We start from the raw sequence: 13,610 nt of genomic DNA on the forward strand, positions 1-13,610 counted from the left end.
TTGGGTTTCCCACCGTTTCTGCCTGATTTGGAGCCCTTGCAGCTGCAAGATGTTTGCCCACAAGAAGTCAGCCAAACAAGCCTTGAGCAGAAATCTCCCCCATTTTCTCGCCGGCTTTATTATAATCAAGATAGAAGCGCTCGGGAGGCGACTCGCCGGAGCGCCAGGATAGCTGCCAGACAATTAGATGATTAAGTCTGTTTCCCTTGGGAAACTTTAAGGAGTCATGCATCTGGACACAGTATAGGTTTCGTTTCTTGTTCCCCAGAGAAAGTGTTCCTTGGCGGGAAAACAAGATCCTATATAGGTGTTTGCCCGCAAAGGAATCCTTGCGGAGTCAATTCGTCAGCTTCGGGAGTAGATTGTGTGTGGACTACGCTACTCCAGTTTCCAGGACCTTGCTCTCGTTCCAGCCCTGCCTTGTTCCCCGGACCTCGCCACGGATTTCGCCACGGACCCTGTTCTTGCTCCTCGCTTCTTGTTGCCTTGAATCAAGCCTTGTTTGCCAAGAATCTAGTTTGCTCCCCAGCCTTGCATTAAGCTCCACGGACTAAAGGACCTTGTCATTTCCCCTCACTTTGCTTGGCAAAGTGTGTGTTTCGGTTATTGGATTACAACTTTGGACTTTAATATCACATATTGGACATTGTTTTCCTGGACTATATTTGACCTTTCCTGAAAGGTCTACTTCTGAACTATATTCTACACTTATTTTTATTGACTTTATATATTTCCCTAATAAAGATATTAGATAGATTCTGGTCTCTGCGCATGGTTATTGGTGTTCTGCAGCCTGGGTCCTGACACTGGCATTATTCTAAGAAAAAGCTACTGAGAGGAGAGGCAAGTTCTGAATAAACTGACCAAACATTCATGATAGGAAGATAATAGATACAAGTTATATATTGCCTGGAGGTTCAAGGGCAACCAGAAACTGATGTATAAAGTTCTATTCTTGTTTCCCTTTTTAAAACCCAAGATAACGGCACGTAGCCCAAATTTTAAATGAATTCTCCAGATTAAACTTGCATGCAGTAATGACCACTAGGAATTAACAACCTGTTAATCTGTCTCCCAACTGCTGTGCTTGATTACACACCACTTTAATAACCTGCTAAAGAGAGAATGGAAATTCTGCTTTTATAGACCATTTTGCATCTATGGAACACACACACACACACACACACACAGACACACACGAACAAAATTGGGGGAATTGGAAGGAGGAGTTAGTCAGTAAAAATTCTTATCCTAACATTTAATGAAGAATTAATAACTCAATTTAAAAGTGTGAAAGGAAAATGATGGAAGCTGATTGTAATTGCTTTAAAACAGATAAAATAATTGAAGCTTAGAAGATTTATTTCAAAGCACAGAAGTCAAATTAGAAACCTGGTTTTATCTGGATTTGAGTTGCTTTGATGATGTCACTGTGGTGTTACATATCTTAGTTTGTAGCTACACTGCATTTTAATGAGACTGCTAATAACCACTGTAACATTCAATGATTTTATTGACTTGGGAAATAAGTATATAAATTCTGCCAAACTCTTAAAGTGAAATAACCACCACAAAGGGTGTACCAAATTGCAAAATATAATTTTTAAAGAACCACTATCTGTGAGCAGAGAAGAAGGGTGGCTTTACGTTCAGCTATTACAGAATATCACACTTTACAAATTAACATATATTCATTAAGGGGTTCTTAAAAGCCCACTGAGAAGATTCCATCCTTGGTGAGTTTTAGTGCTGAAATTGATAACCCACATTATGGACAAAAAGGAACATGCTTAGAGTTTCCCTGCAAATAAAATACCTGGCACCTTTCACTGCATGGTTCTTGCACTAGCATTCAGATAAAAATTTATCCACAGAGGAATTGCTTCATAGGACAGGTGGAATCAATACCAAAATGCAGAATTTGTGAACAGAACTTTCCAGCTCAGTCTGGAAATAGGTTAGAAAGAGAAGTGATATCAACTTGTATTTTGAATACTTTGAAGATCTATGATGTGGGTAGTACTTGATGCAGACTGCAATAATTTCACATTGCCTTTATAGTTTCTGTTCCCAGTTCATCATTTGGTGTCCAATCTCTTGATATCCAGCAGATACAGACTGCTGCATCTGTATATCACAGACTTCTGGACCAAGAAAGGCAGAGCTTCCCCACAGTTAAAGGGTCTTTAGCCAAGAAACTTTATTTCTCTGTAGATGTTTTTTCTGTGGCTCATTGTGTATTTATGCAATTTTCTTTTTGCTATCTTGAAAATTGCTTTTGTGAAAGGCTTTCCAAAGGCATGTTCTTCAAATGCAAATGCCAGGGCTCAAAGGATGGAACCATGTCAGCTAAGGTGCAATTTTAGGCCCCATCTATCCTGCCATATAATCCAGTTTCTGAATTCAGATTATCTGCTTTGAACTGGGTTTCTGTGGAAGTGTAGACTCATAAAATCCAAATCAAAGCAGATAATCTGCATTCAGAAATTGGATTATATGGCAGTGTAGATCTAGCCTTAGTACCCTGTTTCCCCTAAAATAAGACATCCTCAAAAAATAAGACCTAGTAGAGGTTTTGCTGAATTGCTAAATATAAGGCCTCCCCCAAAAGTAAGACCTAGCAAAGTTTTTGTTTGGAAGCATGCCCATTGAACAGAACACCAGAGCATGCAAGATCGGTAAATGTATGTACCATAGAGTGTTGTACATGGAAAGAATGGTAGTAACAAGAAATTTTTGAAAGGATTCACAGTTTGTCTGGTTTAGTTATATTGGTTTGTGATGACAACTACTGTACAGTATAGAATAAAGGTTCATTTTTTTTTGTTCAACAATAAATGTGAATTCTTCTTCATGGAGAAATAAGACATCCCCTGAAAATAGGACCTAGCGCATCTTTGGGAGTTAAAAATAATATAAGACACTGTCTTATTTTCGGGGAAACACGGTATCTGTGCTGTATGAGAAGGCCCCAGGAGATGATTTAAAGCATCGGAAACATGTGGCCCTCCAGATACTTTGTGCTGCAATGCCCACTATACTTTACTATTGGCCATGCCAGTTTTACGTAGCTTAGGGCAAATCCTCAGATTGAGAGATAGGTGGTGTCAGAAATCCATGTATGCCCCCATGCAATTCAGGGTTCCAGTAGTTGGCAGAGAAGCCAGGATAGTGGGAGATGGATGGAAGTAGCATTATTTTTTAATCTGTACCAGCCATTGATAATTTAAACTTTATAGAAGACTCTGTTGCATACTCAGGAATTATTTCTTTCTTGATGTGAGCGTGGAAGCTACCATAAAAACCAAGGCAGATAGTCTATTGCACTCAGTACTGTCATGTCTGCACTGACTGGCCCTGTAAAGCCAGATGTTACAATGCGGAAGCACTGGGACATTTTGATTAGCAATAGTAATGATAACAACTCTTCCATCTTCATTGTCTCCTTTGAACTTAGAGGCAGGTCAGTAGCTTGGGTTAGCACTGATTTTCTTAGCAGTGGTATGGCATTGTGAAGGACCTCTGTTGTAATGCCACTGGTGCTGAATTGACCTTTAAGAGCAATTTACTTTTCAAAGGATCTGCTCCTGGTAGAGATGAACATGGTTACTGTTGTTTTGAATCAACAAAGCTATCACCTTTTCTGCTTGGGGAAGTGCCTATGGAAGATGATGAAGTGAGCGTTTATGCCTCATAATTTACCACAAACAGTACAGATTGGGGAGTGACTGTCGAGGTTTACCAGAAGGAATATTTTCCACACCTACCTGGAGACACATGATAAGTTCATTGCTACCCAGGTCTGATGCATTCTTTCACTGTGCTTTGCAGGACCAGACTAAGACTTTTAGAAGCCCTAAACACTTAAAAAGATCTTGGTGCTCCCATATGTATCTAATTTGAAATGTATAAGCAATAATAAACAGTAAAATAAAAAATTATTTTTCAAAGTGGCACAAAATCTACAGTAAGATGGAAATGTTTATTTTATATACTTCCACATTATTTATATTTGAAACTGCAAAATCTTTTATTTTGGGGACCTGGTTCAGCTGCACCATTTGCAGGTTTGTACCATATACTCCATTGTAAACTGGCAATGAAAAATGTCTACGGTGCACCTGTTTCATTGACACCCTAAGTACAGGCTTATTTTGCTTAATAATTAATCTAGCCCTGGAGCTTTGGTCTTTTTCTCCTCACCAGTCAATACTTTTATATCCAAGTGCTGGAGTTTTGTTTGGATATCTTTATGAATTGATGTTTAATGAAAACACTAGTTTGAGATATTGTTTTATAAACAAGCTATAACTAACTGATATGGTTTATTCTGTGTATGCATGCATAATATCTGTCATCTATCTATTATCTATAAATCTATAGATGTGTGTTTTGCTGCTGAAACCTTTTATTTGCAGTTCCAGTGTACAAATGAAGGTTTTTTTGTTTCACTGAAACAACTTGAATTGGTTCCGTGAGCATTACAGTGTCAGTCTCCTGAAAGTCTATAGAATTCATGCTCCTTAAGGGAGCATTTTCTGTAGCAAAAATGGACCTTTGGTGCCATAAAAAACTAATGTGAGCAAGGCAGCAATTCAGCCTTTGAAAAACAATTACTCTCATGGTAGTTGGAGGCACTGCAAGTGGACTATGGATTCATCTGTATCAGTGAGCGGCTTATAATGGAAACTCAATTACAGCTTAAAACCAGGATTGCTTGCTACCAGTAGCATATCCCACAAATGCAATTATTTGTTAGCAAAGTGGAACACTTTTCATTCTTGCTCATTAAATCTTTTAAGATGATTAACATTCTTGCTTCTGGGCTGCATGGCGAGATCACATACATGGGAATAACTTTTGAAGATGAATGATAAGTCTGTCAAAGGGACCACAGAGTCTATGGCTTGAACTAATATTTCTGATTCAAGAAAGGCGCTGGAACAAGTCACTTCTCTCTTATGATGTCCGCTTTAGTTTGGGGCAGGTAATAGAGAGGACAACCATCAAGCTGTACATGACAAGAATTAAAGTCCATAAAAAGATCCCCCACTTTATTTCCAAGTTTGTCCAATATGACAAGTCTTTATTATTATGCAGAATTGTAATAGAGGATGTTCAGATAGCACAGCTAGAAATAGGATATATTTCAAAAGTTACATTCTATCACCCAACTCTTGACTCAAATCATCATCAACCCTCATGATTCACTCCTGTAAACACAGTACAGATGGAGAAAACAAATTTCCCAAGTGTGGCCCAGTCAGCCAATTGGCTTCCCTGATAGGTTGGTCTGATGAGTCTATATTTTACTCTTCTCTTTTAGATTCCACATTAAAAAAACTGCCTTATTTCAAGTCAGACCTCTGGTCCAATCAGCACAGCTGTATCTAGACAGACTGGCTGCAGCAGAGTGCTTCCCAGATCTATCTGAAGGCTTTGAGTGAACATGGGACCCTTTTATCTAAATCATGTGGTATGTATTATAAAGTGTATTTGCACAACATAGTGAACCAAGCATCAATCAGGACATTGGCCAAAATAGTTTCATCTGTCATTTAGTGAAGCTTCTATTTCTTTTTCAGTCAGAACTTCAGCCAAGTTCTTTTCCAGAGTAACAAGATTATCAGCAGGGGAAGGTGGAAGATAGACCACCAGCCTCCAGGCTACTGGCACAAATTCTCCTTCGCAGATGCAGCAAAAGGGCTTGACACTTTCCCCTGTTTTAAATACCATCTGGAATGTTGGCATTGGTTGAACTGACTGTTTTTAAAAGCAGGGAGCGGCTGTTTGTTATTTACTAGAAGTAAATTTTCATTTTCCCTCTTGACTTGTCCTAACTACTTTGATTATCTCATTTATGGAGTGTAACTGACTCTGCTGACTCAACTGTTTAAATTTATGGCTTTTTACCTTGTATGGTTGCATATCGGGCACATTTTGGCATCTTGATCTCACTTGGCATGACAGTAAGTCACTGGGAATCTCATCTTCTGGAACTATCTCTTGTTTCACTTTGGATTGTCTTGTTATGGGGGTTTCATGGTTAAAGGTTTATTGTACCTCTTTCTGCACAGTACTAGCAGTGGTGCCATGCCGTTATTTCTGAGAGATCCTCCAGCAATGACACCCACCACTACTGCTATTGTTCGTTAGCTGTTTGACATACTCACTCTGGCTCCTCAGCAAAAGCCTGTCTGTCATGGGAGACCCCACCAGCAGCACCACTACAATGAATTTAGACTTGTGTCACAGGAGCATGCAATCTCACCATCCTGAAAGGGTAGTGCCATGGTGTGGGAGATAGAGCTACCTGTTATTATTCATAGGTATCATCCTAACAGTGCCGCAGCACAATGTAAAGAGAAACAAAGTGAAAAGGAGCAGACTGACATAAAAGTGAATAATCACCTCATAGAACTTTAATGTCTACATTTTTTCAGCGCCCTCATGCTTTGCAAAATAAATAGCCATAGATCAATCATGATTCAGTTTATTATACTATGCAGTGATCTTTAGGATCCTCAATATAATTTTTTTATTTAATATACAAAAGGAAAAGTCTATTTTGCTAAATTTAGCTTTATTACCAAGATGATGATGGTGGTGATAATGTTGATGATAAAAAGCACATTCTTTTAGATCTGAATTAGTATATTCTCTACATTGAACACCTGCAGACATAATGCTGAGGCAGGATGGGAAAATGTATCTTAGGTTTATATTAATAAAAATTACTTTTCAGACAGTTACTGATTTTCTTTAGAAACAATGTTCAGTGAGTAGATTCACTTCCTTTCTGAAATTTAGAACCTAATGGGAAAGAGGACAGCCATATTAGATAAATGTGTGACCCCTTTCAAAAGAGCTTTTTTTTTCAAAAAAAAATCCCCCTCTTTTCTGGGGATGATTTCTTCCTATTTTAATATTAGAGGTTTCACTGAGAAAACAGGAGCCCCCAGATGGCGTAGTGGACTAAGTGACTTGAAGGTTGGGTTGCTGACCTGAAAGCTGCCAGGTTCGAATCCCACCTGGGGAGAGTGCGGATGAGCTCCCTCTATCAGCTCCAGCTCCATGCGGGGACATGAGAGAAGCCTCCCACAAGGATGGTAAAAACATCAAAACATCCGGGCGTCCCCTGGGCAATGTCCTTGCAGACGGCCAATTCTCTCACTCCAGAAGCAACTCAAGTTGCTCCTGACACGAAAAAAAAAAAAACTGAGAAAACAGAGATTCCTCATGATTCTGTCCTTTAAAGTACACCAACTGGGAAGGATAGAGCCTCTTCCAACAGTTATGTCATTGCTTTAAAACCTGGATAAAGATTTATGTTGAGCTGATGGAAGGTTTATGCCAAAAGTAAGTTTTTGAAAATGGTAAAAAATGGGTAGTATTGGATGTCATTCTCATTTTGGGAGGAAGTAGAAATATGAAAGAGTAGTTACAATTTTTGCTTGCTCCCTGCTTACATCACTTAGCTTATGCAATAGTATATTCAAAACAACTCATTAGAAAAAATGTGGCAATTCCAGCGGTACTCATCCAGGGGCATGGGGAACCCATCGCCCCACGTGCTGCATTGCCCGACTCACTCATGTCCCCATACCACGGCGGGGGGGGGGGAGGGGTGAAACATCCACTGCCCAGCTTCCCCACATTTATCCAAGGCAACACAGGAAGCCTCTCATGTTACCACTATGGTGGCATGTACCAGTTCACTTTCTCCTTCATGACAGAATCATGCTAAAAGTTGCAGTAAGTTGTGGGCTAGGAGCCGGCAGGCCCCGTCATAAAGGAGGAGAACCGGCGCATGCCATCAATTTCATCCTTGTCTGATAAGGTGATTTAGGGCTGAGGTCCAGGTTATCTGAAGGATTGTATTTCCCTATGTAAGCCTGCTTGTATTTTAAGATGTTATAGGAAGATCTTTATCTCTGCCCCTCACTTTTGCCAGTATATCTGATTGATATATGGGAAAGGAACTTCTTTGGAGTTGGTCCCAGCCTCTGAACCTCTCTAAAAACATTAGTCACCTTGCTATTCTTTCATGGACATCTTTGTTTTAGCAATCTGTTGGGAGCTGGCTGCTCAAGAGTCGTGTATGCACTGTGTTGTTCATATTTTCAATGGCCTGCTTTTAACTGCTTTTAATTCTTTTGCTAGTTTAATACTATTTTAAATATTTACACAATATTTTTTTAGTTATAATAAAAATACAGTACAACTCCCATATCTGCAAGGGGACACATTCCTGAACTTAACATGGGAATAGGAAACTGAGTAATAGTGAAGCCTATTGAAATGAACAACTTTAGTGAAGCCTATTGAAATGAACTGCTTTATTGCCAAAATAAATACATTTGAAAATTGAGTTAGAGATTTAACTTATGCTTAAATGTCCGCCACTAAAAATAGTTAAATTATTCAACTTCATTGGAATTATTTATGCCCTTATAATTGCATGGTTAAAGCTAATTCTAGCTAATGTATAAATAGTGGAAATTTGGGTAGAGACATATGGAATGCAAAATTACATTTTGTGTCTACATTACTTGCTTAAAATCTAAAAATATAGTTGCTATTTAAAATCTATTTACTTTGCTTTTTGAGGGGAACACATTCCTTGAGCTACCAGAGCAGCCATGAAAATTCTACTTGGATATTTAATACTAAGAGATTTCTGGAAGAGCCTTGCTGAGGGAGCCTAGCTGTCTAAATCCCAGAATACTCCAACAGTAAGATAGAAACCAGAAGCCATGCAGCTGTGAAAGTCTTTCTTCATTTGACACACACAACACCTCTTTGCCTTCCAGCTTACCTTTGTCTGGTGCTATGTAATGAGATAATTAAATATTCCTAATTATATATGAAGCTTTATCCTGAATGCATGTGTGTGTATATGAGTGTGTAGCACTTGTTGTGTATTCCATTCCTTTTCATTTATAAGCTGGGACATGAGGAAGCTCATTGAAAGGTTAACTAAAATGGTACAGATAAAAAGAAGATAACAGTAAACACGATTAGGCAAATTAAATACTCCAATGTAAATGAATTAAAACAATGTATAAACCCATAAGTTAAAAAGTACAGAACCCACCCAACAAACCCACTTTCTCAGTAGTAAGTCACTATCTCAAGAATTCTAAAATCTGCTGCAAATCCTCTGCTTACTCAAAGCAGTTACAGATATATAGAATATGTAATGTAACTCTTGTTACTCCCCTACCTGCAATAATATGTTTACTGGCAAGGATGCAAGTTCCCTATGGAAATGGTTGCATTGCACCCATTTTTCTTGACTCTGAAGTCTATGCATTAAGCATAGGGAAGGGGTCCATTGACATACAGTACTGTACATTCAATATGTTGGAAGTGGGATTCAATGTGAAGTTAACTGATTTTAGTGTTCATGTATATTTATGGTTTATTTTATTTTCCGACATTTGAATGTTTGCCGTATATATGTTGTGCTCCGCCCTGAGTGCCCTTCGAGGTGAGAAGGGTGGAATATAAATGATTTAAATAAATAAATAAACAATGCCTATGGTAAGCGTGATGTGCCTTCAGGGACAATAATCATTAAGGCCACAAGTGTACTTACCTCTAGAGGTGAGTTTGCATTGACCAGTAAATCTGCAGCCAGTCCGGAGGCTGCCCCATACACTCTGCTGAACCCACTGATAAATTGGCATTCATACGGTCCAGCTCAGCTGAGACCACATTGGCCTCACTGGACTGTCAGCTCAACTTCTGTATCACTCTTACTACTCACAACCAGCCACAGAGCTCCGGGTTTGCTTCTGGTCATTTTGAGGGCCCTGTTCTGACATCAGAAAAGATGCCCACATGATCATGAAGGTAGGGAACCGATTTCCACCCTTCCCTTCACACCTTTCCCTCTCTGCCAATGAGTACAAGAAAATGGAGATAGCAGCAGTTTTCTGTCTGGGCAGAAGACTAGTCTGAATTGGATCCAGTCTAGCTATCTACACTGCCGTAAAGCTACAGGATACTTCAGGTTCCATCAAACTCCAGAGCATCCTCCAATTTTTCCTAGGGCATAGGCAGTTTAACCCTGGATAATTTGCAATACTCACTGGAAGTACTGGAAGGTTGTCAGGGCAGCCAGGAGTTAATTCAGGGAATGTCTGTGTTCCCATCGTCTGGTAGACTCATCTTATGTTTTCATTCTTTTGTCTCTTTCTTGCTAAAATGCTAAAGAATGATTTTGTTTCATTCCCCGTCAGTCCCTTCCCCTCTCAGCCACAGAGCACACAACACTTATATTCCTCTCTCTAGATTACATTTGACATTGTTTTATAATAGTCATTATTCTAAACTACCTTGACTGCATCTTCTAACCATCAGCTTTCCATGCATATCCAGCATCAGGAAATCTGATCCCCAAGAGCACAAAACTTTTAGACATAATGGGAAGCATCGGAACAAAAGTGTCTGAATTAATTTGTAAAAATTAAATCGCGCAAAAGACAATACCCAAATCTATTCCAGTTTTGTATGACAGCATTATTATTGCTGCCTATATAAAAGCTGAATAGATTTCTTTGTAAAAAAAAACTCTTTATCTCACTTGTGCATGGAGACTTTTATCATGTGCATTTCTACAGTTCATTACCGGCAACTGGAACGGGCCTTAATTCCTTTCCCCAGTATCTCATATTTTAGACAAAACAATAATCACAAAGTAACAAATTGCAATTTGTAATAATGTCCACAGGTAGAGAATGTACTATTCTGCATAAAACTGGTTGATTTGCGGTGGCTACATGACCTTTTTTTTACAGAGGACAATCTTCTATTGAAAAGGCTATCAGCAATTTTTTAAAGTATCTTACCCAAATATATTTAATTTAATTAAATATTTATTTCTTTTCTTCTATGGTAATGTACAATATAGAATCATAGAATCATAGAATCATAGAATAGTAGAGTTGGAAGAGACCTCATGGGCCATCCAGTCCAACCCCCTGCTAAGAAGCAGGAAATCGCACCCCCGACAGATGGCCATCCAGCCTCTGTTTAAAAGCCTCCAAAGAAGGAGCCTCCACCACAGTCCGGGGGAGAGAGTTCCACTGCCGAACAGCCCTCACAGTGAGGAAGTTCTTCCTGATGTTCAGGTGGAATCTTCTTTCCTGTAGTTTGAAGCCATTGTTCCGTGTCCTAGTCTGCAGGGCAGCAGAAAATAAGCTTGCTCCCTCCTCCCTATGACTTCCCTTCACGTATTTGTACATGGCTATCATGTCTCCTCTCAGCCTTCTCTTCTGCAGGCTAAACATGCCCAGCTCTTTAAGCCGCTCCTCATAGGGCTTGTTCTCCAGACCTTTGATCATTTTAGTTGCCCTCCTCTGGACGCTTTCCAGCTTATCAATATCTCCCTTCAACTGTGGTGCCCAGAATTGGACGCAGTATTCCAGGTGTGGTCTGACCAAGGCAGAATAGAGGGGGAACATGACTTCCCTGGATCTAGACGCTATACCCCTATTGATGCAGGCCAGAATCCCGTTGGCTTTCTTAGCAGCCGCATCACATTGCTGGCTCATGTTTAACTTGTTGTCCACAAGGACCCCAAGGTCTTTTTCACATGTACTGCTGTCAAGCCAGGTGTCCCCCATTCTGTATCTTTGCATTTAGAACAAAATGAACTTATATATTGGTGAAGCCCCAAAGCTTTCCGGGTGAGAATTCACATATGCCTCTCCATAAACTTTCAGAATTCCATAGGAAGTTGCCATGGCAGTTAAAGTAGAATCTTAGGGTGAAACTATGTGGTAGAATTAATGCAGTTTGACACCATTTAAATTGCCATTTCCCAATGATATGGAATAATGGGAGTTCCAGTTTTACAAGGTCTTTAGCCTTCTCTGCTAAAGGATGATGGTGCTTCACCAAACTACCACTCCTGCGATTCCCTAGGTTTGGTTCATGGCACTTAAAGTTGTGTTAAACTGCATTAATTCTACAGTGTAGTCAAACCTATACTTTTATAATAGTGTAAAAGGGCCCTGGAAATCTTCCAAGGATTCCTATGGTGTATTGACTCCATAGGTAGGATAACAAAAGAAATTAAAATGAAAAGAAATGAAAGAAAACATTTTTTTGCTTTTTCTGTCATTGACATTGTTCACACACCTTGAGTCTAAGCAATTTCTTAAAGTTAACCTGTAGTGTTTGATTTATAAATGGTTTATTCAATGGACTTCAGTAGACTAAAGCAGTTTAAATCCAGGTTTCCAAACAGTTTGAATCTCACTCTGCTTGCATAAATATTAATATGCAATACTGTAGCACTACATAGATTTTTCAAGTGTATTTAAAGGGTTTCTTTTACTGACAAGATATGACTCAACTGAAGCAAAATTTCAGTTCTCACCCTGTAGTCATCAGAAGAATTTAGTATCACTAGAACAATGTTCTTTACCAAAAATAACAATCTTTTTATGTTTAACAGACTTTCCTCCCAAATGTGATAATACTATTTAAATACATTAGAAATGTGCAAAGTTGAGAATCAGGTCTATTAAAAGATAGGTCTTCAGAGACAAATGCAAAAGATTTATATAGCTGTAACACCTGCCACATAACACAGTATAGGGAGGCAGGGGAGATTAAGGAGTGAATTTCGCAGTTATTCTTAGTTTGGCATGTATACCCCCAGACAACCAAGATAACTTGGGAAGCATTCGTGAACCAGCTTCACAGCAGTATGAGAGTCTGACTGTAATTATTCCACATCTGTGAATGCCATATCCATAAAAATGTAAACAAGCCACATACGTTTGTAATGCTATAAAGTTTTGCTATTATATTTTCAACTGTACATAATTTAACATCCAGTCATGTTAAATAAATATGTTCTAAACTAACGCTTCTCAGATGGTTCACATTTCGCACTCCATTTGTGAGGAATCATACAATACAGGCAAGTTTTTCTGGATGAGATGGAAATTATTTAGACCATTAAAACTATACAACAAATGTATCCACAAGAAAATGACACTGATGCCTAATCCACAAACAGGCTATGAAATGCTTCAAAGTGATTTTGGGGACTGCATATCACAACAATAGTCAAGTCTTAGGGAGCATCTACACTGTAGAATTAATGCAGTTTGACACCTTTTTAGCTGCCATGGCTCAATGTTATAAAATGCTTTCGTAGTTTGGTTAGGCATCAGTTCTCTTTGACAGAGAAGGCTAAAAACCTTGTAAAACTTCAGCTCTCATGATTTATTTATTTATTTACAGTATATATATCCCGCCCTTCTCACCCTGAAGGGGATTCAGAGCGGCCTTACAAAAGGCAACAATTTGATGCCATATCAACAACAAATGTAAAATAAACATATACATTAAAACATACATTTAAAAGCCATATAAAAATTCAAACACATTATTAAACCACGCAATCCGAGATCATAGTCTAAAAGCCGTTTCAGTTGTTATTGCACTTTTTCCATCACCACTTATTTCACTGCACTACTGACCAAAAGCTTGGTCACAGAGCCATTTTTTACTTGATTTTTGAAGGTCAGGAGGGAGGGAACTGACCTGATTTCACTGGGAAAGGAGTTCCATAGCGGAGGGGCAAC

This window comes from Anolis carolinensis, chromosome 2, assembly GCF_035594765.1.
Source record: "Anolis carolinensis isolate JA03-04 chromosome 2, rAnoCar3.1.pri, whole genome shotgun sequence".
In the NCBI taxonomy this organism is placed as follows: Eukaryota; Metazoa; Chordata; class Lepidosauria; order Squamata; family Dactyloidae; genus Anolis; species Anolis carolinensis.